The 7,440-nt window shown below is 38.7% G+C and overlaps 1 long non-coding RNA gene across 1 annotated transcript; it reads left to right on the forward strand.

The window, feature by feature from the left end:
* Nucleotides 1-6: 6 nt before the first annotated feature.
* On the forward strand, nucleotides 7-2,234 carry LOC136065551 (uncharacterized). Its single transcript, XR_010627169.1, has 2 exons — nucleotides 7-1,972; nucleotides 2,071-2,234. It is a non-coding gene; the product is annotated as an uncharacterized LOC136065551 (long non-coding RNA).
* The last annotated feature ends 5,206 nt before the right edge of the window (nucleotides 2,235-7,440 follow it).

Consider the following 7,440-nt stretch of genomic DNA (forward strand, 5'->3'; position numbering starts at 1 on the left):
AAAAAAAAAAAAAAAAAAGGAAAAACAACACATTTCTTTAGTTTGGATTGAATTTGTGAAATTGCCTATTTATGAAAAAGGGTTAAGTAAGGCTACTTGTCAATAGTGTGGGAAATATTTTTTGGTAGATAGTCATCATTAAACATCAAACTTGCTTCGCCATCTTCACAAATGCTTAAAATGAAATGAAGTAAAAGAAAATGGTGAAGAAGAGGGTAGGGTGTTACAAAACAAGATAACTCAAGAAGAGTTTCGTGAGATGTTAGCGGAGGCTATTATCAAACATAATTTACCATTTAGCTTTGTTGAGTATGAGGGTATTAGAAAAGTTTCCAACTATCTAAATTTAGACGTTAAAACATATTTCTAGGAATACTTCAAAAGTTGACGTTCTAAAACTTTACAAGAAAGAGAAGGATAACCTTAAAAATAAGTTGAAATCAATTCCTGGTAGAATATATTTGACTTCGAATTTATGGACCTCTGTTACAAGTGAGAGATATATTTGTCTTACGGTGCATTATGTGGATGAGAATTGGGAATTGAAAAACATTATCTTAAATTTTTGTCATATGCCACCTCTACACAAGGGAACTCTTTTGTTGGAGAAAATTTTAAGTTTCTTGGAAAAATGGGGTATTGAGAAGAATATATTTTTCATTACTTTAGATAATGCATCTAATTATGATAATTGCCAAGATTTCATAAAGAAAAAGCTTAATGAGGGGGGTTTATTGTTATGTAATGGTATCTTTTTTCATATGCGTTGTGGTGCTCATATATTGAATCTTATTGTTCAAGAAGGATTGAAAGTAATAAATGACTTGGTGATTAAGATTCGAGAAACTATGAAATATTTTAAAGGATCAGAGAGTAGAATGTGCAGATTTGATGAATGTGCCAAGATAGTTGATATGAAGAGAACAAAGGGTTTACATTTAGATATGTGTACAAGATGGAATGCAACATATGACATGATTGACAATGCTATGAGATATCGTTCTGTGTTGAATCGTTTAGCAGAGGAAGATGCTAATTTCAAGCGTTGTCCATCAAGGGATGAATGGAATAGAGTTGAAAGGATAACTTGGTTTTTGAAACCTTTCAATGACATTACAACTCTATTTTCTGGAACTGATTACCCTACAGCAAATCTATATTTTCAAGGAGTGTCTCGAATTGAATTGCTCTTACTTGAAGAAATGGAGAGCCAAGATTCATTTATTAGTAATATGGCAAAACAAATGAAAGTTAAATTTGACAAATATTGGAATTGTTATAGTGTGGTGCTAACTTGTGCCATTGTTCTTGATCCAAGATATAAGTTGGATTATGTGGACTATATTTTCAAGAAAATAGAGCCAATTGAGCACAATTCTAAAATGAAGGTGGAGAGCATTGAGACTACATTGTATATGCTTTTTTCAGAATATGAATGCCCCAAGCCTATGGCCACTACAAATATTTCATCTTGTGTTGGAAGTTCTAGTCATACTGGTGGGCTGTGGATGATCCTGATGATGATGATGATAAGGAAGATGATATAAGTGAATTGCATTTTATTTGGTATATGTTGTGCTATGTTTTTTTAATAATAAAGATTGTAATGTTGTGTGGTATTATTTTTCTTTGCAATTTTTTTTAATGATTAGGAATTTGATCATTATGAAAGTGGTCGTGATACCAAAACAAAAAAAAAAAATTCAGTTGGACTTGTATTTAGAAGAGCCTAGACTTGACAAAAAGCAAAATTCAAAGTTGGAAGTTCTCTCTTGGTGGAAAGAGCATTACAATCGGTTTTCAGAGCTCTCTTTAATGGCACGAGATCTCATGAGCATTCCAATAACCAATGTTGCTTCTGAATCAAGTTTTAGCACCGGGAAAAAAATTCTTACTCCCTATCGATCATGTCTTTTACCTGAGAATGTGGAAGCTTTGTTATGTACTAAAAGTTAGCTATATAGATTTGAAGGTAATTTAATTATTTTTATAGTCATAATTATACAATTTTAATTCTTTATTGATTTGCTTTCATGGTACATTAAGTTATATTAAAATATTGTATTGTAGATGAAGATGCTGATGAAATTGGCCAACTTGAGCTACAATTTGCAAGTATGAATATTTGCAATGCTAAATCTGCTACCAACGTTGAGTAGATTGAGATTGAAGTGTAATTCTTATAAAATATTTACTTATTCTTCTTTACTTAATATGTTATGTTTATTTTTAAATCTTTTTTTGTTTAGTTTATCCTTCTAAGTAATCTAATTTTACTATCATTTTAAATGCAACAAGAACATGTGCATTTAAGAAGACCGATAACTTGCTACTTTGCTGGCTTACTTATTTTGTTTGTTTTAAGATCCATCTCTTTTTGAAGTTGTAAACTTGTAATTATATGCATTTTGACAGTGAACTATTAACATTGAAGACTTTTTTTATCATGAATTTATGACTATAAATAATTTTTGTCATGCTCAAAAGTCAAAACTGTCAAAATTGGAAGGATATTAACAAGTGGCATTAAATGCAATTCATTTGCTTAACTGATTTTATTTATTCACTCTAAACATGTTGTCATTGATTTGTTTTTGTAATTGAAAAAAAAAAATTGTTTGAAAAATACGGGTCAACCCAACTCGATCCACAACTCGATTGACTCGCAACCCGATTGACCTGTTTAAAAATGACTCGTTTTGACCCGTGACCAGTTTGACCCGCAAACTCGATTGACCTAACCCGACCATTTTGCCACGTTTAGCATTAGTGAAGCTAAATAATTATATGCTATTATAGATTTACCAAAATACAAAAAGTGCACTACAATAGTGAAGGTATATCTAAATATTTTACCTTCAGAGCCATAGTACGCAGCTACTTTTGGTTGTATACGAGCATTCACAGTAAGAAAGTTATAAAATAAAGCTTTTAGCAACTTAAAAAACAACTTTATCTATTTTAATAACTTACTTTACAAAACATCCAACATCAAAGACTCTATTTTAACATTCATCTCATTAAAATAATATAAACATCTTATTAAAATTAAATAAAACTTCCCCCACAAAAATTCATAGCAACCAACCACCACAACCTCTTCACCACCACCACCACTACCGTGACAGCCACAACCCACCGCAAAACCAAAAATCCAAAACAAAACCACCCCCAGAACGACAATGACAACCATCATGATCAACAACCTATCACCAAAAAAAAAACCATTAAAACCGGCACCACCGATACAAACACCAAAATCTAATAAAAAAACCGATGCAAACACCAAATAAGACCACTAAAACCCACCAAAATCCACCATTAAAACCAGCACCACCGATACAAACACCAAACACGAACACCAAATCAAACTATTAAAACCCACCAAAATCCACCATTAAAACCGGCACCACCGATACAAACACAACAAAAACCCACTAGCACTGAGACCCACCAAATCAGACTCACATCACTACAAAATCAAACCCACAATCGAGCCCAATTGGGCCATTAGAGCAAAGCCAATCCAAACCCACGAATCCGAGCATGGCAACACCTCACACCTTAACACAGCAAATCAAATATAATTCGTCGATGGAGTTGGGCGAAACGGAGGAGCTAGGCAAAGGGAGAGGGGGCGAGGTAGAGGGAGGGCTAGGCAAAAGAGAGAGATTGCTAGGCGGAGGGAGGTCTGGGCGATGACGACATCGGCTTGGCTGCGTAAAAGAGAGGTTGGGCACGTGGGAGCTGAGTTATTTCTACCGTTCTGCGTGAGAGAAAATGAGATGAGATAGGATAGAAAGTTTGAGTCTTCATTCATGCGTGTGGGAGAGGTTAGGCGTGTGGGTTAATAAAATATTATTTGTTGTAAATAACTCCCACCGAAATTCACCATTAAAACCAACACCACCATTACAAACACCAAACATCGAGACAAACACCGATACAAACACCGATGCAAACATCAATACAAACACCAACACAAACACCAAATTTGAACACCAAATCAAACCAATAAAACCCACCAAAATCCTCCATTAAAACTGACACCACTGATACAAACACAACCAAAACCCACTAGCACTGAGACCCACCAAATCAGACCCACCAAATTAGACCCACATCACTGCAAAATCAAACCGACAACCGAGCCTTCGAAGCACGGCCAATCCAAACCCACGAATCTGAGCATAGCAACACCTCACACCTTAACACAGCAAATCAAATATGATTCGTAGATGGTGTTAGGCGAAACGGAGGAGCTAGGCAAAAGGAGAAGGGGCTAGGCGGAGGTAGGCCTGAGCGATGGTGGCATTGGCTTGGCTGCGTGAGGGAGAGGCAATGAGATAAGAGGCAAAAACAAAGAGAGGTTAGGCGTGTGGGAGCTACGTTGTTTCCGTCGTTCTACATAAGAGAGAATGAGATGAGACAGGGTAGAAAGTTTGGGTCTTCGTTCACGCATGTGGGAGAGGTTGGGGGTGTGGGTTAATAAAATATTATTTGTTGTAAATAACTCCCACAAAAATCCACCATTAAAACCATCACCACCGATACAAACACCAATACAAACACAAAATACGAACACCAAATCAAACCATTTAAACCCACCAAAATCTATCATTAAAATCGACACCACCAATACAAACACAACCAAGACCCACTAGCACTGAGACCTACCAAATCAAACCCACATCACCACAAAATCAAACCCACAATCGAGCCATCAAAGCACGGCCAATCCAAACCCACAAATCTGAGCATAGCAACACCTTACACCTTAACACAGCAAATCAAAGATAATTTGTCGATGGTGTTGGGTGAAACGGAGGAGCTGGGCGAAGGGACAAGGGTCTAGGCAAAGGGAGGGTTAGGCGAAGGAGAGAGATTGCTAGGCAGATGAAGGTCTGGGCAATGGTGGCATCGGCCTAGCTGTGTGAGTGAGAGGTAGTTAGATAAGAGGCAAAAACAGGGAGAGGTTAGGCATGTGGGAGCTGCGTTGTTTCTATCATTCTGCGTGAGAAAGAATGAGATGAGATAGGGTAGAAAGTTTGGGTCTTCGTTCACGTGTGTGGGAGAGGTTGGGCGTGTGGGTTAATAAAATATTATTTGTTGTAAATAACTCCCACCAAAATCCACCATTACAACCATTACCTTCGATACAAACACCAAATCAAACCATTAAAACCCACCAAAATCCGCCATTAAAACCGGCACCACCGATAGAAACACAACCAAAACCCACTAGCACTAAAACCCATTGAATCAGACCTACATCACCATAAAATCAAACCCACAATCGAGCCCAATCAAGCCATCAAAGCACGGCCAATCCAAACCCACGAATCTGAGCATGGCAACACCTCACACCTTAACACAGCAAATCAAATATGATTCGTCAATGGTGTTAGGCGAAACAGAGGAGCTGGGCGAAGGGAGAAGGGGCTAGGCAGAGGGAGGGTTGGGCGAAGGAGAGAGATTGGTAGGCGGATGAAGGTCTGGGCGATGGTTGCATCGGCCTGGCTGCATAAGGGGGAGGCAGTGAGATAAGAGGCAAAAACAAGGAGAGGTTGGGCATGTGGGAGCTGCGTTATTTCTGCCATTCTGTGTGAGAGAGAATGAGATGTGACAGGATAGAAAGTTTGGGTTTTCGTTCACACGTGTGGGAGAGGTTAGGCGTGTGGGTTAATAAAATCTTATTTGTTGTAAATAACTCCCACCAAAATCCACCATTAAAACCAACACTACCGATACAAACACCAAACACCAATACGAACACCAATACAAACACCAAATATGAACATCAAATCAAACCATTAAAACCCACTAAAATCCACCATTAAAACCGGCATCACTGATACAAACACAACCAAAACCCACTAGCACTGAGACCCACCAAATCAGACCCACGTCACCGTAAAAATCAAACCCATAATCGAGCCTAATTGAGCCATTGGAGCGCGGCCAAGCCAAACCCACGAATCCAAGCATGGCACAACCTCACACCTTAACACAGCAAATCAAATATGATTCGTCGATGGTGTTCGGCAAAACGGAGGAGCTAGGCAAAGGGAGAAGGGGTTAGGCAGAGGGAGGGTTGGCAAAGGAGAGAGATTGCTGGGCGGAGGGAGGTCTGGGTGATGGTGGCATCGGCTTGGCTGCATGAAGGAGAGGCAATGAGATAAAAGGCAGAAACAGAGAGAGGTTGGGCATGTGGGAGCTGCGTTGTTTCTTCCGTTCTGTGTGAAAGAGAATGAGATGAGATAGAGTAGAAAGTTTGGGTCTTCGTTCACGCGTGTGGGAGGGGTTGGGCGTGTGGGTTAATAAAATATTATTTGTTGTAAATAACTCCCACCAAAATCCACCATTAAAACAAGCACTACTAATACATCATAAGCTTAACGCTATGACTTTTTTACTAACTACGCACCGACCTTGGGACCGGTCCTTCACTCCTTAAGGCTTAAGGCGAAGTGTTTGTATTAAAAAATAAATCATTTGCACTCCTTAAGGCTTAAGGGCAAAGAGTTTTATTTTTTTTAATCAAAATTTCATTTTCACTTCTTTTTTTATCAACATTTTCACTTCTTAATGCTCAAGAAGGTCGAACGGTTTGTATTTTAAAAAAAAAAAAAAAACATTTTCATGCCTCAAGGCTTAAGGGCGAAGAGCTTGTATATATGTGTATCAGAACTAACCAAGTTCCGAGCCCAAACCTTTCTCTCTTTCTATAACCTGTGTATTTTCTCATGAATCCTGTCTCTATGAAAGCGCCTTCTGATCAACCCTTGCTAAAAAGAGTTAAGCATAATCTAGTGCTGAATATCACTATGGCTAGTCCCAACGCACGTTCTGTTAATAGTAATACCCTAACCCAGGTCGGGTGAGCTGGGGTCGGAGGTTCTGGTTGTTTATTGGTTTGGTAAGCTTTCTGTGTGCTTTAAGCATATTTACCGAAAGCCAATTCTATGCTTACACAATTGGAATTCATGGCACTTATGCTCACCTCATCTACTATTTTTTTGGGGTGACCCTCTCCGCAGCCATGCAAGTTTTGCTCATACACCCTGGCTGGTGCACTGCTTTTCTTGAAAATTATAAAGGGTGTTTCATTCTCAAATCGTGTGGGGGCTATTTAGTTATGTTTACAATCTGCTTTCTCAGTTCTGGAACAGGGCTTCAATATTTAGGCCTTTCTTCTGATGGAACAGCACCGAACCCGGCTGTGGCTGTGGCCCCATATAGATCACAAGCCTTTTCTGAAATTGCAGGGTTACTAGCCTCTGCACTTCTTACAGTCAATGCACTCTCTATAATCATCTTGCTTAGGCCTGCCAAATACAACACAATCTTTGAAGTTGCCGCAACATTGACTTTGGAATCAGCCATGGCGTTGCTGTACAAGTACCCCTATGTTACAGTTGCTGCAGCAGTATTTATCAT

Source organism: Quercus suber, unplaced genomic scaffold (assembly GCF_002906115.3).
Source record: "Quercus suber isolate HL8 unplaced genomic scaffold, Cork oak 2.0 scaffold_1016, whole genome shotgun sequence".
Classification (NCBI taxonomy): Eukaryota; Viridiplantae; Streptophyta; class Magnoliopsida; order Fagales; family Fagaceae; genus Quercus; species Quercus suber.